The sequence below is a fragment of the Paramisgurnus dabryanus genome, chromosome 4 (assembly GCF_030506205.2).
Source record: "Paramisgurnus dabryanus chromosome 4, PD_genome_1.1, whole genome shotgun sequence".
In the NCBI taxonomy this organism is placed as follows: domain Eukaryota; kingdom Metazoa; phylum Chordata; class Actinopteri; order Cypriniformes; family Cobitidae; genus Paramisgurnus; species Paramisgurnus dabryanus.
In genome coordinates, this window is record NC_133340.1 from 51,369,765 (window position 1) to 51,395,068 (window position 25,304).

At 35.8% G+C, this 25,304-nt stretch overlaps 2 long non-coding RNA genes across 3 annotated transcripts in view; one reads left to right on the plus strand and one right to left on the minus strand.

The window, feature by feature from the left end:
- Positions 1 to 1,318: 1,318 nt before the first annotated feature.
- LOC141282051 (uncharacterized) overlaps positions 1,319 to 25,304 on the minus strand; it is a 78,338-nt gene continuing 54,352 nt past the window's right edge. The window contains exon 2 of the long non-coding RNA XR_012336599.1: positions 1,319 to 1,457. This is a non-coding gene — a long non-coding RNA (uncharacterized lncRNA). The remainder of the gene's footprint in view (positions 1,458 to 25,304) is intronic.
- On the plus strand, positions 17,374 to 23,948 carry LOC135786087 (uncharacterized). 2 transcript variants are annotated; one of them, XR_010546834.2, is made up of 4 exons: positions 17,374 to 17,724; positions 17,814 to 18,241; positions 18,982 to 19,349; positions 20,852 to 23,948. It is a non-coding gene; the product is annotated as an uncharacterized lncRNA (long non-coding RNA). The 2 variants fall into 2 exon arrangements; XR_012336666.1 differs by having other exon boundaries at positions 17,374 to 18,241.

A 25,304-nucleotide genomic window follows, 5' to 3' on the forward strand; every position in this document is an offset into this window, starting at 1 on the left:
CATACAATTAAGTTCTGAAGTTCCAGCAAACAGTTCACTCACAGTTTAGAGAATGTTAAGACTGTTGTGAAAAATGTGCCAAAGCAACTGAGAAAAACTGTAATATGAAATATGCTAAAATTTGTATGAAAGAAGAGTACAAGTTTACTTTAAGTGGTATATATTTTTGTAATAAGAGATAGTATGTTAAATGCATTTCTGTTCATATTCATGACATCTCAAAATAAAATAGATAAGGACACCCATGTTTTTAAGATTATCTTAAGTACTAAAAAAGAATTTGTGGTATATTATGTACAAAACAAGTGTCTGAAAAAAGGGCACTTTAAAAGAAAAGTTCGCCCAAAAATAAAAATCATTTAATTACAATTCTAAAAAAAAAAATGTATAAGAAAACACTGAACATGCGCGTTTTAATTGGTTCTAGGCTAGCTAGAGCGGGTGATCTAGGCTAGTGATCCCTGTATTTACATAAAATGGTCTGGGCTAAGCCCCGGATGTCCTTCAGTGCTGAAAACGCACCTGGAAAAGTGGTTGTTTTGAAAACTGTAATTCAGGTAACAACTGGAAAAATGCTTTTTTCAAAAACACTTATCTAAATCTCGAAGATCGGATCAGATCAAATCGAATAATGATAATCGATTCAAGATCTTGAGAATCGGAATCGAATCGATTCTTGAATCGAAACCCGGCACTATTTGGCAGCCAATTCTGCAGTTAACAACATTCATAAAAGTTGTGTTTATCTGTGAAGTCTATTTTGGACAAAATCTTTAAGTGTCATAAACTTTTGTTAAACACAAAGCTTATTTTTTGCAATAATTGTAAAGTCATGGGAAAAATAAATGGGCTTTTTGGAGAGGGAAACAGTGTCCTACTAACTTCTGGGTTGGCCTACAAAAATACATCATCCTTGTGGCACTCTTTTAGTTGCTAAACAGAGAAGAGTTTTAGCCACGACATTATCACAAATGTTGAAATGAAGATACAGGTTAACATCCTATTTTTTTAACTACACAAAGTAGATGCAACATCTTTCAAATAACTACAAATGTATTATAATGTGGATGAACAATTTAAATAAACATTTCTCATTTGTTTATGCAAAAATAAATAAATAAAATTCCAGAAATTATTATACAGGTGAGATTAATTTTAGTTATTAGACATACAGACAAAAAAGTACACACAACATCTCAAAAATGTATTAGCCGTTTTAAAGATTAAAGGAGCAGGATTTGAAATCAAGCTGCAATTTAGAACAAAGCAGAAACAAGCACAACAGTCTTACAAACAGGGATATTAAAGTACATCAAACACCAGTGAAAAGCTTTTTTATTCATTCTGCTTATCTACGTTTATGTATAGTTTCTCATTCAGATTTTGTTCTTCTCAAACAGGCAACTTCCGTCATGGAATTAGACTGGTCATCCTTGACTAATGCCATTTTCTGAAACCTGAAAAATAAAACATGTGATATGTTTGATGGAGTTCATTAAAGTTTATTAGAATGAAGAGTGCCATTCTGTAAATTAAGTTTTTGACCATTATCTCAAAAAAAAAATGGTAAACAAAGATGGCTCATCTGAGAGAAAAAAATTCAGGAAACTGGAGATGCTTAGATTCAAACTTTTAGTTTAATGATGATGGGGAGAGCAGGATGGAAAGTAACACAGATCGAAAGTAACAAAGCGATTTTCTCAGAGCCCTGACTACATTTGGATTCCAAGCTATGAAAGCAAGTTCAGCACGCAACACTGTCAAATATCTTGTGATTTCATCATCAATTACGGTGGATAGGTCCGGAAAGCTTTTTGCGAGCATAAAAAGTAAATTACTTAAACTTTATTTTTTTAAAGTTTTTTTTTGTTTTTAAGTATATAAGCAGAGGTGGGTAGTTACGAATTACATTTACTTCGTTACATTTACTTGAGTAAATTTTAAGGGTAACTAGTACTTTTAGAGTAAATTTAAGGATGGGTAATTTTTACTTTTACTCAAGTACATTTATAGTGAAAAAACTGTACTTTTACTTCGCTACATTTGGCGGCGTTACTGCGCTACTTTCAAATGGTAATAATTAATTTATATATATTAGGGGTGTGACGAGACACTTAATCCACAAGACGAGACGAAACAGGAGATTGGGTTCACGAGAACGACACGATATTTTTACACTTTTTAAAAAACCCTCAATGATAAAATAAATGAATAAGAAACTGAAATCACATTATTTTTAAATGTTTTAAAGGGACACAAGGCAGCATTTTTATGTTAATAAATCATCTTCGTAAGTCGGTATATGGTTAAATGACTCATTACATGACGAATGAAGACTCTCTCGCCCGCCCCTACCGTCTGTAGGATGAATACCCCACTTGCAAGTTCGCTGTATCCGACCCGGTGTCCTTCAGTCTCGTATAGTCTTAGATATAGAACGCATTTACTCCCAGACACTAGGGGGCGCTAGTAGAGAAATAATACTCAGACTTGCCTTGTGTGCCTTTAACTAATCAAGGACTGGCCCTAACAATTATTTTGCTAACTGATAAAGTAATTTGTTATTTTGGGGTAATAAAAATAGACCCAAGTGAACAGTAGCATTTAAAATGACATAATAACAAAGATGCAATAATAATTGGTTCAAATAAAGTATTAAAACCAAGTTACATTAAACAACATTAACAAACACATTACATTTGTGGCCTATAAATAAAAAGCATTATGTATGTATTATAACAAATGCCTGCATCGGTCACATTATATTGCTTTTTAACAAAACTGAATGCTATTTTTACATAGTTTCTGTTCTGTTGTCTATGAAATAGTGACTAAACAGGACCCAGTAAGGACCCACGACCCAGTAACTCTTTGTTTAATCCAATCAGCTCTTTCTTTAACTGCTGCTAAAAACGCGACATCGTCTGAAATAATCATCATACATTTACATTGAGGCTGTACTGATGTTGCTCTTCTCATCAGTGTTGTTGTGTTATGAGTGCTTTATTTAAATTCAAGTGGTACTTTTATTGTATATCGCGTATAGCGCAGACAATTTGTTGCAAATTCATAAATATGAGAGAATACACGGTTGCTGTTACTACAGAACAGCTTGAGCAGCTGTCAGTAACATCCGTGACTGTTGACGTTTACGCGAAAAAGAGAAAGTACACGGAGGAACACGGAGTTAAAATACCTTTCACTGTTATGTGAGAGATGCACATTTCAAAGAGAGGGGAGAGGGCCGGGGGTGCGCGCTGTTGAGGTGCTGCACACAACGAGAGAGGGAGGATGGAGGCGCGCTGAGCACTCGCTGCAATGAATGAGAATGTAATCTCGCGAGACACATGTAATCTCGCGAGACACATGTAATCTCGCGAGACACATGTAATCTCGCGAGACACATGTAATCTCGCGAGACACATGTAATCTCGCGAGACACATGTAATCTCGCGAGACACATGTAATCTCGCGAGACACATGTAATCTCGCGAGACTAGGGATGTTCATATCATTTAATTTTATCGACCGACAACAGAACCAGGATCCATACATTATCATACATATCACGCAACATTACCTTATCAAAAAGCATGCGATCAGTCCAGATGATTAATATCCAAAGAGGGCAGATTGTCTCTTTTTCATCTACCACAGTGGTCATTTCTAAAGCAGGACACTTTTCAGAAAGTTTTGCTTTTGCGTCGTCTTTCTCCGTTTGTGCAAAAAGAGAGATGTTTATGGTCATGGTCAGAGGCCATCAGAGAACGTCTGTCCAGATGTGCGCGAGAAGGAGACGGACCACGTCATCTTGCGCGGGTACGCGCGCATCTCCGATCAGCTTCAAAACACGCACACAAATGGTTTCTCATAGAAATAAATACTTTATCAGACCGTCAGGGCAGCAATAATTTGTGTCATTTACAGTACATTCACAAATTAAAGATAGAAAAGTGGCGAAATGTCTGTCGGCTCATGAGGACACACACCGTGCGTTAACAAATATTTTTCTCTTTTAACTGATAATGTTAATCGGTCAATCATAAATTCTTACCTTCGGTTAACGGTAACAGTCAATGTGAACTTCCCTACGCGAGACACATTTAATCTCGCGAGATCTCGTCGCACGAGATCTCGTCACAACTTTATAGGGCGTGTTCGAAAGTTTTGCGAGACAGGCTGCATCACCCTTTAGCGTGCGCAACCGCGTGTAGATAATAGGAGAAGCAGGTAAGGGCGCGTGTGCATTGTGTGAGATATCGGAGGCAGATCATGCGTGGCTTCCATAGGTGGCTTCAAGTTCGGTCTACGTTTTCACTCCAAGAGGTCAAAAAGAATAGTTTCTTAGAATAGGTTATGGGTCCCTGTATCATTCGTTCAATCGTTTTTCTCAAATTAAAAACAAAAATGAAAAAAATAATAACGACGGGTTTTCTGATTGTGTGCTCAGATCAAAAAATGAATTACTGGATTAGACAACTTTTTAATTTAACACCTTTAAGCCGCCTTTCCACTGCACACGACATACGGAAACGACAGTCGGAGTTCTCCCCCTAGTGTCAGTCGTAATGAAGTTTCAGTTTAATCGTATATGGGAGGGAAGCTCATTCCAGCGCAAGAGGCTTCATTCTAATATTTTTACCATGGTGGAATAAATAAATGAATGCAAATGAATGAAACAATAAACAGCTGTGCATATATGACAAAGATTGCCAATATTTTTTTGAGAGAACATATAAAGACAAGATTAAAATAATTACATACACAAATTAAATTAATAATGTATTTATTATCAGTAATCAATAGTGTTTTTTTAAGGATTCAAGTGTAACTAATAAAGTTAAACCAAAAGGATTAATCATTTTCACCTCACACACAGTTTGTGATTGGAATACAATGAAAAACATAACTTCCGGTCGGCATATCGCATGCGGTTTAGTCGCACAAGTTCAAATTTTTTTAACGCATCCAAACGTCAAAACGGATCCGATATTTACGCATCCGCAGATGGTCGGCACCTCACGCATCCGCTTTGCGACTCTCCATAGGAAATTAATGACTTCCGGCTTATCGGCCGTCGTTTGTCGTGTGCAGTGGAAAGGCGGCTTTATAGGCATAATATATCAATGCAATCATTTTAAACAGATCAAGTACTATAGTTGTAACATATTACAGGCTTTTATGCTCTAATGAAAGACCCAGTCCGACTTTTGAACTTTATTCCTTTTTTTAATATTTATCCGGGACACACACATACACACCTAAGGTTTAAGGAGGTCTGCGCTGAACTGTTTTTATTGTCCAGCTCCCACAAGGTTCTATTCAGTAAACCACTTAAAATACACTCTGTTCACCCGCTTCATTTCCCGAAAAAACTTAACGTTACATCTTGTTTCCAGAATCTCACATTCAAATGTCTCTAACGAAAAGAGAGAGATAAAGTAGCCTATAAAAATTATAAATGCTATACAAAAATTGTGTTCGTGCCAATACAATATTATTTCAACATTTTACTGTCAGCAGAGAAAAAAATGTCATAGAAAAAATTATGAAATATAAATAATAAATTAAATAGGACAAAACCCCTCACTCAAATTTCTTACCAGCATAAACCGAAACCATTGTTGGTTGCGGAGTTGCTGATCAAACAAATTGCTGAAAATCCTCATTTGCCAAATGTATAACGTTTTAAAAGGAGGCAAAGATCAAAGAACTATGCGTTAGGAACATTAATAATGGCTTTATTTAATAGACATGTAAAACCATATTTTTGCGGATTACTTTCATTTTTTTAACGAGTCTTCATAATGTTTCCTTTCAAATCTACGTTAAAAGTGTATTCGTTAAAATATTACTGCAGTAAAAGAGTTAATTTTTTTATCATATTTTGTAGTTGTTTCTAAAAGCCATTATACACATTTTTTTTCTTGCGCCCCGGTGGCAACTTGTCCACGACCCGTACTGGGTCGCGACCCGGTGGTTGGGGACCTCTGGGCTAGAGGAAGAGTTTTGTGCAGCATTTAGTGCAAATATATTTTTATCAGGTAATAAAAATTATTTATCAATGTGTAATACGTGAATAAATAATAATGAAAAAAGTTCAAAAGTCAGACTGTAAGCGAATGAGACTTATAGGAAAGCATGGTTGCTATTCAAACCCTTATTAAAACCATTATTAAAATGTAATCTGATAGTACCGGATCTGTTTAAAATTATTTCATTGGTATATGTCTGCTAAGGTGTTCAATTAAAATGTGTCCAAACCTGTTTTCATTCATTTTTCTATTTTTGATCTGAGCGCACATTCGGAAAACGAGTCGTTTGATTTTAGTTCAGGAAATAAATAATAGAAAAACAAGTCGTTTTTCTTTATTTTCTTTTTGTTTTTGATTTGAAAAAACAAATGAATGATACACAGGGCCATTTTTGTAAACTGTTATTGTAAAATAAAAATAGTCTGATAAAAAAATGGACTTCCAGAAATTTCCTGCGGGCCAGAAAATATTGCCTGTTGCCGACCCCTGACCTAGTGTAAGTTAAACCATACAAACAGCACGTTCACATCTGCACATTTCCATATCATTTTCCCACAACTAAACAAACTAAACAGCATAATGTAAGGACGTCTTGCATTTATTCAAAAATCCGGACACCTCACTAATGTGTAGAAAATACATTCAAATAAAAACGGGATTGTATTTTATTTAAATCCTTCCTAAAGAATGAATAAAAAAAGTTTGATTTTAAAGAAACATGTGTTATATATTATAATAAATGTAGAGTTGATTTGCACAAACAGATAAGTTCCATATGAAATTCTAAAATGATCATTTTTATTAAGCTCCTGTTTATGTTCAGTAATTGCACTTTAATGGCAATGAAAATAACATATTCATATAAAAACATTATAACAAACAGACACACACATTCTTTTTTGTTTACTGTTTGCATGTTAAAAGGCAGACGCTGACAAGTTTGTGTTATGAACATGAAAATAAATACAGAGTTAACCGTCAGAAAACATCTGTGTGTGTGTGTTTGAGATGTACCCATTGCAGGACTGAGATAGGCTGCTTTACTTGTATATAAGCAAAACAATGAGACTTAAGGAGAGGTTTGTGAAAACCCTCCAAGTAGTCTGAAATTCAGTGCATTTGCCCTACTTCTTTATCAGATCGGAAGTAACGAGTAACTAACTACTTGAGTAGTTTTTTCATCTAATACTTTTTTACTCTTACTCAAGTAAATAATTAGATTTGATACTTCTACTTTTACTGGAGTGCATTTTTGTATAAGTACTTGTACTTTTACTTGAGTACAGATTTTGGGTACTCTACCCACCTCTGTATATAAGTAAATCAGGTTTCAAATGTCATGAGTTTCTGTCTGGACGAAAGTTACATTTGTTACATTTGTCCCACTGCTAATGTGGCGACTTTCTCTTTGTTGCAGCATTTATTAAAACAAACTACAAATTCATAGGTTGTGGAAAAACTAAAATATTGCTTTAAGGTGTTTCAATACTGATGGTTACATTTTGAATTAATGCATAAACTTAGCTTGAAGGAAACATGACTATACTGTTGCAGTATGTGCAATTCAATTCAATTCAATTTTATTTATATAGCGCTTTTCACAATTTGGTAATTGTATCAAAGCAGCTTTACATAATAGATGTAGTGAAAAGCACAGCTAAATTTGCTGCGGCTATAAATCAACATTATAAGCAAACGTATTACTAATGTAACGTATAGAAGTTAAGCCCAAAAAGGCTGCCTCCCCGGGTTGAAAAACCCCCTAGGAGAAAAAAACCCCGGAATTACGCCAATTTGTTGAGAATTATGCCAATTTATTTTTATTTTCATATTGTTAACACTGTTTAAAACATGTTAAGAATTGAACAATTCATGTTTGTACTGTCGGGATGCTTTTGAAATATTTGATAAAACTGAAATTTAATTATTTAAAAGTTAAAGGACAAAATATGTTTTCACTTACATATTAACAAGGTCATTGTCAGGTATAATGAAAACAAAACGGAACAAAAAGTAACAAAAATCTTCCTTATTTGTGTTACTTTTGACCCAACTCATGGGATTTGAAAGTACCAATATGCAACTTTTGTTCAAAGTTAAATTATTCTGAAGCTGTTCTACATTTGTATTGGTATTGACAGACCACACTGGTGAGTTATAGACCACAGCCTGCATGATCTGCATGTAACAAAATACAATTTCCCAACTCTGCTTTTAAAGGGACAATAAGTAGGATTTTCTCCCATCTCCCATAGTGGGAAATTGTATTTTGCATTCAAACGAATAGTGCTCTCTAGCGCATTGTAAAAGTAATGGTCATTTTGTATGCTTTAGTATGCTATATTGTATGGCGTAATAGCACTTTTGGGAGTACTTCAACTCGCCTGAAAAATCCGCTCCCCTTCTCCCTCTCATAATGGGAGAGGGAGAGTGTTACTGCGCCGAGTCGAAGTACTCCCAAAAGTGCTGTTCCGCCATACAATATAGTTCCTCTTTTAAATCCACTTAGAAAAGCGCTACGTTTTATTTTGTACCACCATACTTGCTCGTATAACTACTCGTCTTAAATAGGAAAAACGTTGATGTGTTTGGTCACTTCTAACTTTATCTCTGAGTGGTACCATTGAATGAATGGGGCTAAGCTAAATGCTATCGAAGTGTAGCAGCGCGCTCCAGCGCTTACGTGCACAGACTAAGATGATAGAGGGATGTATCAACTCTTATTAGTTAAGGTAATAACATATTTTAATATTGAAAATGAGTAGACTATTCCTTTAAGTTTTTACTTTTATACCGTTTTTAATACTACAAAAACATTTCCTGTATTTTCTGGTTGTATTCTAATAAATGAATAAAATGACAAAAAAAAGACAATTATATTTGATCACTATACAATTGCAAAAACAAAAAAATCTAATGGTAGCATGGTGGCCTAAGACTTTTGCACAGTACTGTATATACACAAGTGTGTTTACGAAATTATTATAATTTAATATAATTAGTCTATTTAACACACTTGGCATCATTCATAATAATTGAAATTCAATATACTGTTAGATGTTGCTGTATAGCAGCACATTACTGTAAAAACCATTACAGTATACATTGTACATTACAGTAAAATACTATTAATAACAATAGATAGATAAGATGTATCTGGTTTTCTCCTCTGTTCCAGGCTGACTCGTAGATTAACATTAGCTGTGCACGTGCAAAAATAAAATTTTCATATATCAAGCACTAATCTGTATTTGCGCTCTCTTTAAAATGTAAAAAATATTTGTATATATGAATATCAACGAAGTTTGTATGTAAATAGATAAGATAGATATAGCCAATACAGCATCGTACCAAACAGCTCCACAGAAGCGAAACCTCATATTTAACTGGATAAATGTGAAACAGAAGTGTTCTGTGTGCAAAAATTTAAACTTGTCGTTGTTGGTTGTGTCCGTGATTTTTATGTTTTGCCATGAAACAGGAAGCTGTTGTAACTCAGGCACATAATGTCCAACCTGCCCCAGACTTCACATGTTTGATAAGGGTCCTAGCCTGAACTCATCAACACGGCAATATTCAGTTACAGTCATAACGCACCTAGAGGCAGTAGGAAAACCATGTTTGAGCTGTGATTTACTGCACTTAGAGATTTACCCACATCATTTTATCAACATCATATTTGGCGAGTCATATCAACATCATATTTGGGGAGTCTAAAATTAAGGCCTTTTATGTTGATAAACGGCGACGGCCTTAACTTGGCTGTGGCGGCCTGGCAAAGTATGACGAAATGAATGGCATTTTAAGGGCCTAAACAAGCTCAAAAAGTCATAGGCGAAAATTTACATGTGGTAAAGGCTTTAGAATTGGGCGTGTAGAAACAACTTGATAGCGCCACCTACAAAAATTCCAGAGAGCAGCCCCAACCACTACATTAAACATACAGATACGAAATGCGGTAGGATCATGCATCGCTCCAAGACCTACAAAAAGGTCTTATAAAGCAAAGCTCTAAACCCCACAGGAAGTCTGCCATTTTGAATTATCTCGGTAATTATTGTGCAAATTTAGCCATTTCTGGACTTTGTACTAACTCCTCTTAGAAATTTAAAACCATGAGTGCAAAGCCCTGTTGTTTTTGCTGCGTTTATTATTAGGGCCTAAGTAACGAGGAGCAGGCCAGAATAGGTCATACAGTCAACTTTTAAATACTCTTATGGGATTCGTGCCATTGTCACCAGACTTAGTGAACATGATGGAGAGATACTGAACTTGCTAAATTGCGAACAGATTTTTGATATCTCAAATGCTGTTGCCACGACACTGTGTTAAAGTTTACTTTTATTTCAGGCATATATAAGGCTCTTGGCATGCTTAGAATAACTTGAAATTTGGCGCACACACACACACACACACAATTTGCACACACATCAGAAGTGGTGAAAATTAAGATGTGGTTTAGGTCGCACAATTGCGTGTAGAAATGGCTAGAGCGCTCTACCTACCAAACATGCAAGAAAACAGCCCTGCGAGAGATTTAGGCCCAATTCCAATTCTTTTTTATACCCCTACGCCTACCCTTTGACACTTCCCCTTCCCCCTTGAAACAGAGTGAAAAGGGGAAAGGTTTAAAATATTCCCCTAAGAAATGGGACATCACTACTAAACCGTCACATGACATCATTCGTCCTACGTCAAAGTAGATGCAATGTAATTGCAGCCTTCACCTGCAGTCATATATTGTTTAGTTGCAGCCTAAAAAGCACAAAATCAGCACACCACACACCCTTATGTTAGCAATTCAAATGCTTTTCTCCTCTGTCTATTCAGGTTCTGGTTTCCGCTGTCTGTTCGCAATCACTGTAGCGGACTGGCAATCTGAAGCACAAGGAGTTTTCCCTGATGTGCCACCTTCAGAGCGGGAGCAGACCGGTGGAAACAAAGATGCGATCAAAAGAGGGGGAAGAGGAATGTGATCGCGCTGCAGAGGTTACATTACGTTGCTGTACTATAGTGCAATTAGTACAATTAGTAAAGCGGGATATGTTAGCAAACTTTAGTAATTTTTGTGAACATTTCTTTTAAAACATGGGCTGTAAATATGAAGATTGAATGTATCACAAAACAAATGATGATTATTTACCTTTAAAAAGTTTATTAATGTGAGAAAAGACTAATTATATATATATATATATCATGAGCAGCCTTGATGGAAAATTTTTTACCCCTTCGATTGAAGTGAGGTCCTGAAAAATCTTTATTTGGGGGGCTATTTGTATGGAGGACTAAGAGTGCAAAAATTAGAGATAAATAAATAAATACATGTACAAATAAATATATAAAACATAAATAAATACACAAATAAATATGCAGAGAAATATAAAAAACAAATATAAATGAATATTGCAACTTTTATTTCTTTATTTTTGTATAAAAATATTTTTAAAACATTTATTTCTGTATTTAATTATACATTTTTAGTTATTATTTTATTAATTTCCACATTTATGTATTTTATTTATGTATTAATGTGAAAATTATTTTTTTTACATTTATTTATACGTTTATTTCCACTTTTATTTATTTATACATTTATTTATTTCCACATGAATTTATTTATACATTAATTTATTTCCACACATATTTATTTCTACATTTCCGTGTCTAATATGTTAATAAGGAGGGTGTGTGTTTTTCTTCAGCCATAGCAATGGAGCACAGAGTTGCAATGCTTGTGTAGACACTTGTTCAGAGGTCACAAGAGTCACATCTTGCTCTTACAAAATGACACGCAAGGGAAGAGCATGGACGTGATTTTGAGTGTAGTGCAAGTGAAATGAATGTTGACAGACGAGGGCGAAATGGCAAAAATCACAGTTTAAGTAATTTAATATCACGGTTTCTGTGCGTATTTACAGGGTAAGCATGTATTCTTTACCCCGGACATCGCGTTATAAACATCCATTCGGGATTCTTGCACACATGACAGAAACTGCATCTTTAACAAGTCTGGTAACAGACAGTGAGACAGGATGGGGTGTGCACATGAAATAATCCAGTACACTGATCGTATTTAATAAACGCCATATGCAGCTGATAAATCATTGATAGAACAAAAACCATACGCACTTTCACTCACGGATGCCCACAAGCATATTGAATATTGCATTTGAAACATTTGCGTTTCCTAATTTTGTATGAACAACGCGTGATGTGATCATTCATATGCCTGAAATACTGTGCCGTCGTGGGTTCAGTCTCCTCTTCCAACGTGCCCCTCTCAAACACCAGCGCAAGTTGCAACACACGGCCCGTCCAGGCGGACACCTCTCTCCTATCAGCAGGCAATGGTCATTGTTGCTTTTTGTCACTTACACATCATAATAAAGTTATAACAAAATTCAGGCATAGGCTACTATGTAAAGGCAAGCAGATAGGCATAGAATTAAAAGCTTTGCGTTAGTGTTCTCCAATAGTAAAACATTATAAAGACACTGAATTACGCGGAGTAAGACAGTGATATTAAAAGACAAAATTCAGTACACGCCTTAAAAATAAAGCATAAAATGTACAGGCAACAGCCAAGACCGGAATATGAAAGCAACCCGCTAAATACATTAAGTGTACATCGAATGATAAGAAAATGCTTCTCTACAGTTCATTATAAAATTCATACATAATGTCCAGTGCATCACATTACGTTTTCATCATCTCACAGGTTACAAAGTTTGTAGCAATCTAGCTTTCAATATTTTTCTGTCATTTGGCTGTTCAACACTGTAAAAAATAAAATGACCGTTTGTTCAGAAAACAGTTTTTTTTTAGTTACAGATAATTGGAATTGTGAATATTGTGAGTCTATGTAAAAATCCATGTTAGTCCAACAATATTTAGCAAAATGTTGTAGCAACGTCCTTAACCAAGTTATATGAACATACATTTAATTGAGTTGCGCGCGCATGCATCTTAGTGATGTTAGGTTCTTGAACGAAACGTTCTTTTGAGCAGGTTCTCAGGAAGTAACCGGTCGAACCGGTTCACAAATCGAACTGAATCGAACTTTAGTTTTGGGCATAGGTTCCGGGTTGATGACGCAGGACGCACAGCCGAAATAGTACGTCGGACTCGTAAAGACCCGAACGAAGTTTGTCGATGATTGCCGAGGCGAGGATTGCAGACGATTCTGACGGATGAGTTGCTGACACTGCGTGTGAATCACCGAGGATTTGAACGAGCCTGATACGCGAAGTTTTTTGTTTTATTAGTTTCTTGATATGTTTCTTTTATTAGAAAGCTTTAGTTTTGATACGATTTATTTTGGATGCAAATCATTGTAGTTGTTTAAGGAAGACCAATGAGTTTAACACACAAGTTTATTTATTATTACACAAATCCGCAATTGTGCATCAGTGTCTTTTAGGAATCTTATTCAAGTTGTAGGCTTGTCAAAACTGGTCGATTATATCTGGCATTTACTATTTATTTATTATTTATGATCCGCGATTTAAACTGTGACCACAAACATTACTAACTTGTGAATGCAAGGCAATAAATCAGCTATGCCTTCACAAAAACAACTTTTTATTTAAATGTTTTAATTTATTGACAAAAACGACTATTTGAATGTTTCATTGATACAATAATTTTTTTTTTTTCAAACAATTACATGAGATTTACAATCACCTTCAGGAGAACATTGTCAAATAAAAGAAGATACAGAGAAGTCAAAAAAAAGGAAAAGGAGAAAATAAAAAAATAAAAAAACATAAAAGGGGTATGTACAATCAAGGAAAAAATATAATTAACAATAAATATATAAAAGCAATGAAGGAAAGCTATCAAGTTTAGTTGGAGTCAATAGAAATATATTTTTTATATATATATCCAAAAACTTAACACATTTTCTATTTTTAGTCAAACAAAAAGAATTGAGCAGTGAGTCAACTTCAATCAGGAAATGTGAAAAAGTAGGAATTGAGCCCATAAATTTTTGCCTATGAATAAAAAATTTGCCAAACAAAATAAAAAAGTTAAATAAATACTCTATAGATTTGTTGGCAGAGTCAGAGTAATAGCAGATAGTATCTTTCAAGCTAAAAGATTGTGCAAGGATAGGTGTTTTGTTTAGATGGGAGTACAAGTCTAGCCAAAATTTCTGAACAAACTTACAAGAATAGAATAAATGTAATAATGTTTCCTCTCCAGTGCCACAAAATGTGCAGGTACTAGGAATATCAACATATTTGGAAACAATTGAGTTAACAGGATATATTTTATGCAGTATTTTAAAGTGGACTTCTTTGGTTTTATTAGGAAGAAAATATTTATGAGGCAACAACCACGCTCTTCTCCAATCATTGATACAATAAATGCGTAGTAATGTAATTTCTTGATGACGTCAGGAACCGGTTTTTGAACCGGTTCAATGAGCCGAACTGTCCGAAAAGAGCCGGTTCGCGAAAATGAATCAGACTTTGCATCACTAATGGCGCTTTTCCATTGCATAGTACCCCACGGTTTAGTTTAGTTTGGGTCGGGTCAGCTTACTTTTGGGAGCTTTTCCATTGGGTGCAGTACGTAGTACCCGATACTTTTTTCGTACCACCTCGGTTGGGGTTCCAAGCGACCCGAGCTGATACCAAACGTGACGCGAAAACACTGTAGATCACTGATTGGTCTGAGAGAAGCGTCACGTCATCGCTATAATGTAAATATTAGCTTTAGCTTCCTGCTAGCTTGCGTTGTCTCAAGCAAACATGTTGTTATCTGTGTTCTGCTATAAGTTTCCAAACACCCTCTTAGCGATGAAAAACATCCGCAGGTTGAGAATCCGGGACACCATAACAGTTTTTTCCAGACTTGCAGTTGGGGCGGCACATTCGCGACGTGCACATCCGAATTATATATGCTTAAATGCAACTTGAATGAACCTCAGCGGAGCGCCGTCGACTGACGCCACGGGTCGGGTGTTTGAACAGAAACTGTCATGTGAGACAGAGGTAGTGATAAACGCGATGTGCAAACATCTATTTGTGGTGGCCAATTTTAATTTTGTGGCAGACTGAGAAATAAATGAATGTATGGGAATGTACAACAACGCTCTCACGTGTATGATGTCACAGCAGTAGGCAGCGTAAATATAACGACACGCCTATAATCCCTCCCACTCCGAAGTGATACTAAACTCGATGGAAAAGCTAACCAAGCCAAAGTGAGGTGAGCTGACCCGACCCAAACTAAACTAAACCGTGGGGTACTATGCAATGGAAAAGCACCATAATGCATCTACAGGGTTTCCTTTCTCATTATCAGCCTCGCCACGTTTTCTGGCTGCCATTTTGGACTTGGAGCAGGGAGAAACAGTTTCAGGTGAGTAATTAACGTTAATTAATTTTAAAGGTAGGGTAACACATATTGAAAAATGCTAACGGTAGCCGCCTAGCAATGAAATCCCGATCCCACCCTCAAGTCAAATCGCTCTCCAAAGTCACGCCTCTTTCCAAACACATGAACACGCACAGATCAGATGGTCACGTCTCATGTCTCATTCACCAGTGAGAAAACTTTGCAGTACAAAGTGAATAACACTTCCAAAATAACCAACATAAACAACTGGTTTACATCAGAATTAGTTTAAGCACACGTTCGGTTGTGTAGACGTAGTAACTATATCGTTATGCTAATCCGTAAACGAACACAAATTTCATAAGCAACACAACGTTTCATCAAAGTATAATATCTGAATCCCTCTCAATACAAACATATCGCGTACCTACCTTACCAAAATAAACAGTGCAACGACCCTTTCAGACCCTTTGCCTCCTGTAGCTGTTTGCATCTCGTGGTAAAGCAGTAAAGTTACAGATGTTAATTTGGATTTTTGCTCTTGCTGATCCAGGCAGTTTTTGCTGTTGTTGTTATAAAAGATGCATTTAGTTTTGTTGCTCCTGTGTAGGTTGTCAATTCAGCAGAAAAGTTTGGTGTTCTCGCTGTTTACAGACAGACCGCACATGAACGCGCCGATGACGTATGGTATCTGCGTGGACTTGCTGCGCGGTGGGAATTCAAATTACGCTTACGTATGAGGGACATAAAAGGAAACGTCTGTTCGGACCGAAATCTATGATTTGTTGAAAATGTTTTGGTCCTACGCCTTTCACAGATGACATAAATTTTTACAAATACATTTAAACAACTTAACACAGTAATTGCTATCAGGATGTGAGGAGACTTTTAACCAGCATAACTAAAAATGTTTCAGGATCAAATCTGTTACCCTACCTTTAAGCACTTGAAATGAAAAGCTTTTTCTTTTTACAAACAATGTCTTTCATTGGTGATGCAAATATGTTTGCGCAGTGGAAGCATAGTTTTTATAAAGACTTATTGTGGCAGGTAATTTTCATTTTCACTTTAAAGTTGTAATGTTGACATATACTTATATTTATCTTTGAAATTTAAAATTGATGTAAGGTTAAATATTGAAATTGAATATGAACTAGTGATTCGGAATCAATAACGCAATCCAATCAGGACCTCGAAGCAAATTATATATTAACGTTACGCGGTTATATTAGCGTACTTAATTAAAATATGGTTTCAGCAAAAAATGTCCAGAGTTAATATTGATGGCTTTTTGTTAGGCTATTGATAATGTGGTGCTATTGTGATGTTTAAGAGGAAGTGGTTGTACTCCGTATTAACGAATTTAAATATATTTTTCATAGTGTTAAACCGGATTTTTGATGTGTTTGACTTTTACTACGCTGTACGGCAATACTGATTCTAGAACAGTCTGCTGTGTATGCTCTCGCTGTACTTTGACGTCATACGCCGTTCAGTCTGCGCAGTGCTCTATGCATATTATGTATTTTCAATCTATCCGTCGTACCTGTGCCTTGTCGACATCACACGAAACCCACGTCGTAATCAACCTCTTTCCAAAGTCTGGAAAAAGCAGTTTACATTAACAACTTCGAGATAAATGCGACTATCGGACTATCACGTGGGTTTGTTGTGTGTGTGACCGAAGCGCCATTTGGAAAGCATCGTAAATTTACTGACTACGCAATAAATAAGACAACTCGCGAAAAGAAGTCGGATTTGTTCCTTCAGCTTCGTACTTAAACTTGTAAGCTCTTGTTTATGGTATGTACATGAACAATTACCAAAACTATAAATCTGCTGAATTCTGTAAACATTTCACCATTGACTGGGTATAGGATTTATTTACATTTTCACCAAACGGTAATTTTCTGTACATGTTTTTCTCTGAAGCATGCTGTGTTCCACGGTGAACACACTACAGTGCTATTTGCTACACTTACTTAATTATCAGTATATAAAATGTACTGACAATATATTTTGTCTCTGTGTATCAATGCACACTATAGTTAGCACTTCTGTAATTAGTTGTCACCAAATGACTACTTTGCCTTAAGCAGTAAACCTTAACCCATTTGGTTTCCTTGGTGAATGTAAGACAATTAAAAATAAATAAATTGGAACTAGATTATTATCATGTGAACATGATTTTAAACAGTTTGAAATTAGTTAAAAATGCTGAAGAATATTACCATATTGAGTGCAATATATTGTCAAATTAATTTTTTTAATGTGTTTTAAATTACGGTTGTAACTCATGCATTTTTTTTCTATTTTCCAGGATTATGAAAATACTTGCCTGATGGTATGTGTAAAGGTGTTTTTTTTAATTGGGGAAAAAATCATTGTAATTTTTAGTTAAAGAACTTTCTCTGTCTACCTCTCGCTTAACAGGCTTTACTACTGTGAGTTGTCATTACTTTAACTGATGCCCGACTTCAGCTTTTTGAAGTGCCACAGTCTGTCGAGTCCCTTATTAGTATTCTGAAGGAGAAACTGCAGTTACAAGGACAGTTCATCTTGCAATTTCAGGACCCTGATTTTGGGAATGCCCTTTGCAGCCTGACTGAAATCTCGGAACTGCCCAGTGAAAAAGCAGTCTTTCATATTCCCGGAACATCCATGCAACCACACGGATGCTTCACTTGAAGAACAAAGACTTTTATTGATTGATGAAACAAAAAAGGCAAGAAGCAACATGGTGGTCATATGTGAAAAAAATGGGATTAACTTTTTCCCTGAGGAGAAAAGAGGTGGTAGAAGATCAACCAATGGTTGTAGACTTGCAGCAGAGGTGGCCTGCACTTTTTCTCTAGGAACAGGTAATATGTCAGGTTTTTCTTTGTTAAAAAGGCTAATTTGAATGATTTTGTTTTATTATCCTAAATTTGTTAGAAACACATAAAATGTTTTTATTACTTAAAGGGTTAGTTCACCCCAAAATGATACTTTTATCAAAAATCACTTACACTTCTGATTGTCTCCAGATCACATTTTTAGATATTTTTAATTAACACTGTGAGGCTTCTGTCTGTCCGATTGACTTCAAATTGTTGAATAAAACTGCTCATTTTGTTTTTTGTGCACACAAGTGTTGTCGTTGCTTCATAATATTATTATTGAACTACTGTGGCACATGGACCTTTTTTGGCGATGCCTTTTCTTTTTTTGTGGGGTGGTAGGGAAATTGTGAAACAAACTGAAGTCAATCGGACAGACCAAAGCCTCCTGGTTATCATCAGAACACCTTTTTTTAGATATTTTTGAAAACAATCGGATCACTTGGTGTTTTAGAACGACAAGTGATTTAGTGATTTATTAAAAAAATAGCATTTTGGAGTGAACTAACCCTTTAAAGCACCACATGTAATACACATTTTAACTATCTGTAAATGCCATTTCTGGTGTATTAAAGGACATTGACATTAGATTCACGCTGATATTGCTACAAGAAGTAGTGTTTCTGCATGAATAGTATTTCAAGTTAAGACGCATGTTTTTTTATCCGGTTTATGCTTTAAGTTTTGTTACCGTTACTACAATATGTATTTGTTATAAACAGATTGCTGAGGAATTCTTCAGAATCACGGATAAAGACCTTCTTGATGTCTTCAGGGCAGCAACGGACCGATTTACACCAAAGCTCTTGAAAGTATACAGAGCTTGAAAAGCTGCATTTGGAGAGGATATGGAACAGCTCCTAGAAAGACTTGATGAAAGGGAAAGTTTAGTTTCATAACTTAACTGTTGTGAAGGTTTATTCACATTAGGTTGTCTGATATGAACAGTTTTCTTACTTTGGCTAATTTATTGTTACCTTTGTATGTTTTTAAGATGACCGATATTGTTAATCACAGAAGGACTACTGCTTTGAAAGGCCTGCCTTTGTTTCTTTGAGAGGACCCAAACAAGCTGTTCAAAACATGCAAAGTAAGTAGTAAAGGCTTAAAGTTTTGAGATTTGACTATTTTTGTTCATTAGGATTGTTTAAAAAAAAAGTGAATATTTACTTGTTTTAGTCTTATATTTGTGAGTCTGCAAATGTTGACTGTTTAATGACTATTAGGTCTGTGACAGTGGCAGTTTTTTTACCACTGCGGTGGTAATGCACAAATTCACCAAGGTGGTTAGGTTAGGTTAAAGGGTAAACTTTATTTTTCCCCGAAGGGAAATTTGTCTTGGGCAAAGGTGCTACAGGTGTTGTTCTGACAAACAATAAAATAAACCCAAACATTAATAATAATAATAATAATAATAATAATAATAATAAACAAAAATACATACATTAATAAATCTAAAATGTAAAGTGTGTATACACGATGTTCTAATATGTTGTGTGGACATTATTTTTGTTAGAGTTCAGCATTTGTATCGAGGCAGGAACAAATGAAAGCTTCAATCTGTTAGTTTTGCATATTGGCATTCTTGGTGCGGTGGTTATAGATTGTGTTTGTGAAATTCTTTCTCTGCTGGTGGGTGCTCGTCACAGGGTCAGGCAATGCTTAGGTTACTTAGCAACGAAAGGCGTTTTGAAGAGGGGGAAAGCGGCGTGGTCATGTTTTCCGTGTGGTTTTAGAAGCGACGTGAAGTAAATGTTAAGCAACTGTGCGTATGTACTTGGCCATTTCGTTGGCTGCTCGAGCCGAGCCCCAGAGGACCCAGGGGATCACCGCATATCTGCGTGTTTATTGTAGCACTTACACTCATGAAACAACAAGTGAGAAACCTTTTTTGGGTTATAATGTTTCCAGCGGCGCTGAAAACGCGTTCTGATGGTATACTGGTAGCGCAGATTGATACTTTTTCGCAACTTTAAGTGACCAAGCCAGAACAGCCGTCTCTCAAACTGAAGGCTGCAGCCTTCGGTGGTCGCATATGCAGGCTGCTTGTCATCAAGCCTGGTTTATTATTTTCAGACATTTGCAAGTCATAAGCATATTAGAACATTTGCAAGTCATAAGCATAATACAACAATGTATGATTATCAAAGAATAATAGTCAACTTTATAATTGTTAATGTTATGAAATAAGACATCTTGATGACGCATGCAGCTTGCAAATGCGACCTCCGGAGGCTACAGTCTTCAAATTGAGAAACGGCCAATATCTTGCCTCATTGTTCTGCTCCCAAGCCAGCCGGTCATCACTGATATCAGTTGTCTTTCCTTGCAAATAGAGCATTAACTCTGCGTCTGCGGGCTGTTTGCGTTAACACTAACCTTAAGACATCTCACTGGGCAAGATTATACTTTTATATTTTTCATAATTTGTGACATGCGCACTTCCCGACCGTGGGTTGCACTCCACCACCGCGGTGGTTCTGTGGTAATTACAACCATCCCAGCCCTAATGACTATTGACTTTTATAGTCTATTATGGATAGAATGCAACTACAAAATATCTGTTCTAATAGATTATTGTTTGTGTAACAGGACACCGAAGATGGGGCAAAAGGAGTGTCTATTGCCATTCTGTGTGTTTTGGAAGATGAGACCCAGGGACCATCACCAGAGGTTGTAAACATTGCTGTTGTGTTGGAGCAGGTCGTCGTTTTGAAAGATCTCCCAGATATTTCTACTGCTCTTGCATACCTTTTTGGCCTTCTGTATGCATTAACCATGTCCTATCCTCAAGCTCTTAAGTACACTTTTGACACCATTCAGAATGTTTTCATGGAGCTGGGATCTGGATGCACCAAACGTGTACTTTCTCTGAAGAACAAACTGTTGTAAAGAAAATCAGAACCGTGTTTTTGGATTCTTTTTGATGTTCATTTGTTTTAAGACCTAAAGTTCGCTTGGATACAAGGTCTAGGGATTCTTAGTTGGCATCTCTATTTCTTGTTACAGATGTCAAACTGTTCCAAATGCACCAAACGTGTGCTTTCTCTGAAGAACAAACTGTTGTAAAGAAAATCAGAACAGTGTTTTGGGATCCTTTTTGGGTTTCATTTGTTAATAGACCTAAAGTGCAGCTTGGATACAACGTGATTCTTTTAGGTGGCATCTATTTAGCTTGTCATAAGATGTCAGACTGTTCTTAAACAGTAACTAAACCCTAAACCAACTTTTTTAGTTAATGATCTGTAAGAATGATGCTTTATTAGTGCTGCTCATTGATTTTAGTACGTTTTTTGACATTTGGATATAGTGTTTCAATACTGCAATATATAGTGTATAAACGTCTGAGTGCTGCCCTCTTCAGGTTGAACGGTGGCTACTGCAGTTGAATTTTCCTATTGGATGTTGGGTCCAAAAAATTACTCGTGACGTAAACAGATTCAAGCTCACCACGCCCTTGTTACGATCTCACCACACACTTGGTACGAGCTTAAGTTCGTCCCCTCTATCTCCGTTGGGATCTTCCCACTTTTCTTGCATTTTTCAAATATTGCCAGTGGGTGGAGTCACACTCTGACCAGGGGTTTAGTTACCCTTTAAAGTGTATATAATTGTAATTTTGTATTACATCATTAGGGCTGCAACAACGAATCGATTAAATCGATAAAAATCGATTACTAAAAGTGTTGGCAACGAATTTCATTATCGATTTGTTGTGTCGCGTGACGCAGAGACGTTTAATAAAAAAAAAAAAGGAAAAACTTCAGTTAAGCGCGAAGCGGAGTGAACACACTCGCACTGCGTTCCAAACCGCCTAATTCCTTACTATATAGTAGGCAAAGAGTACGAGAAGTAGTGATTTTCGCCTACTATATAGTATGGAAGTATGCGGTTTGGGACGGAGCGTTGGTCTCTCTCGCGCACTGTTGCTTGCAGAGTTCGGCGCCTCATAGACAGGGTTGAGAAATTACAGGGCGGCGGGGAAAATATAAAAAAAAAACAGCAAAGGTAGAGGAAAACCACATGTCAGTGTTTTACTCCTCCCAAACGTAAGCGCGTCACCTGGAAGTTATAGCCGGCAAAGAGGTAATCAAACAAAGACGACACGCTTATGCTTTATGGAGCGACGACAGCGAGTAAAAAAAGTTTCTAGAACGAATAAAAAACTCCAATGATATTAAAAAAAGAAATAAAACGTTGAGAGGGAGTTGTATGGACGCTTTTCCCCGTCATAGACCTGTATGTTAAATCATCGCGCGTCACTCTCCTGCTGTTCTGTACTGCGCGCTCCAGCTCATGACGAGCAAGGAGACGCGCGTGCCCGGACCAACATACAGTACATCATACAGTAAGTGCCGCCTGTTGTTGCATAAACATCCTCTTACATTTTTTAAGGCGAAGTAATGAATGGTGTATTTGCATTTTGCGCGGGAGTAGAAGACGCATTTTCCGTTTTCACAAGACGCATTTATGTGGCCAAATGTAATGGAACAGTTTTAACAAATGAGATAGCTATCCGATCAGAGAAAACACATAAAGTCAAATATAAGGTACAAAGCTGTCACTGGGGCAGTACCCTTTATAAAAGGTCCTAATATTTACCATTTAGGTACAAATATTTATCTGTGAACTGCCAATATGTACTTTTGAAGTACTAATATGCACTTTTTGGGTACAAAGGTGTTCCTTTTTGAAAGGGTACTGTCCAGTGACAACTTTTGTACTTTTATTTCTGAGAGTGTACTCGTGTACTATCTTTTTGATCCCACCAAGAGAGGCTTCTTGATGGGAAATGCATCATAAAAAGTCTATTTATTTGGCAGATGTAAAGCATACATGTGTATTTTTTTGTGTTAGTCCATTTTTATTTTATTTTATTATTATTGTAACAGCTCAGGTGTGTTCAATGAGCAACAAGTTTGTGCACTTTCTAAAGATTTTAGTTCTGTTTTGAATAAGGGGTTGGAAATGAATACTTTTCTTGTTTTTTGTTTTTTATCCGATTCATCGATTAATCGAACAAATAATCGACAGATTAATCGATTATTAAAATAATCGTTAGTTGCAGCCCTATACATCATACCATACCAGGTGAGTGGTTTCAGTAAGCATGTCTGCTCTTATAACTGGTTGTTTAAAATTGAAATTGTTAAAGGATTAGTTTATCCAAAAATGAAAATTGTCACATTTTGTCACTTATTTTTTTTACAAATGTCTTTATTTCGAGGAAAAGGAAGAAAGATGCTTTGAGGAATGTTTGTAACCAAACCGTTCATGAGCCTTATTCATTTTCATAGTAGGAAAAAATAATACTTTAGAAATGAATGTGGCTCATGATCTGTTTGGTTACAAACATTCCTCAAAATATCTTATGTTCATCAAATCAAATACATTTATACAGGTTTGTAACAACATGGGAGTAAGAAAATGACACAATTTTCATTTTTGGGTGAACTATCCTTTTAAATAAAACTGTACAAGTGTTTTAAATGTTGGTTTAAATGGGGTAATTTGAAAAGGTTTAGATTACAGAACATGTCAAGACATTAACACTTTATTGTTGGATAAAAACAAAAATCCTAAATTGATACAAGTTTTATGCTGTTACAGTTAAGTGATTGTCTGTATGCTTCGTGTATGCAAAATTTAAGTTCCTACTGAAGATGGAATCTAGACTTTTTAAAGTGCAGCTGCTGTGTCACAACTTTTTTTTAAAGTTAAAATGTTGTGAAGAGTTTTGGGTTGTGTAGTATCTTATTTCTAATTGAAATAAATTATGCTAAAAATAATTGTTTTTGACCTGTCTTTATTTTGCCAATTGAACATTTCTCATCCACAAAACATAAAAAGCTAATTAACTGAACAACAGCAATTGCGGTGACATAAATATCATTATTAGGAAAATTTTAAAATCCAAATTGCATAAACAAGCAAGTGTTAGTTGGCTAACATGCATAATAATTTTGCTAATTGAAAATTCTTCATCCACAGAACATAAAAAAGCAAATTAACTGAACAACAGTAATTGGTGTAAAACAAAAATCTTAATTAGGTAAATAAGAAAATCAGAATTGCAAAAACAAGCAAGTGTTAGTTGGCTGAACATCTTATTATTACTATGTGTAATTATTCAAAATACATTGAGACAACGCAAAAATCTTAATGCATCAGGTTGACTCACTTTTTTAGGTTTTCGCAGCAAATTTTTTTTTACAGAGAAAGGTTGTAACTGGAAGGAGGATAATTTCTAAAGCATATCTCCTGGTAGGCTACCAAGTCTGTCAGAAACACAGGATCACTTTATTACACCGAACCACACTATTTAGTACTAATACAATTACTAAATGTATGAAAATATGATATCTAATCCATTACAATAATAACATACATGATATGATATCAAGCATAATAAAACTAAAAAGCAATGAAAACTGTAATGACAGTATATATATATATGTGGTATGAGACAGGATAAGGAAGCAGGATGGACTTATTAATCGTGGTAGCCTATTATTACCAAAAACCCGAAATATGAAAAAACTCTGAGGTAAACCGTGCCAAATGCGCTATTTTAACGGTTCACAAGAAATCTAAATACGCTTAAAAAAGATAAAGAAACATAACATAAATTGAAACAGGTTTTGCAATTGATAAAGATTGTATTTAAAACTGGTGTATACTGCAATGACGCACACAAAAACACAAATATCTGTACAAATGCTGCTGTTCACAGAGGACATATGCAATAATGATGATTGACAGATGTGCTAATATTCATCTTTCCAACATTTGGCCAAACATAAAATATATAAAACGATAAGACAGTATTGTCTATGACTCGACAAAAAATGCTAGACTAAAAACTTCTCTCCACTGTTTGCCTGGTAAAGAAAATGCTGTACATGTTCGTAAAATTAGTTTATGGGCTACACTTGCATTACATACAAGCAGTTATGACAGAGATGCTCCAAATCTGTGAGGCATTTCATTCACTGAAGAGGCGGGGTATGTTTGAGAGTTTGTGTCGGTTTACTATGGGAAAACG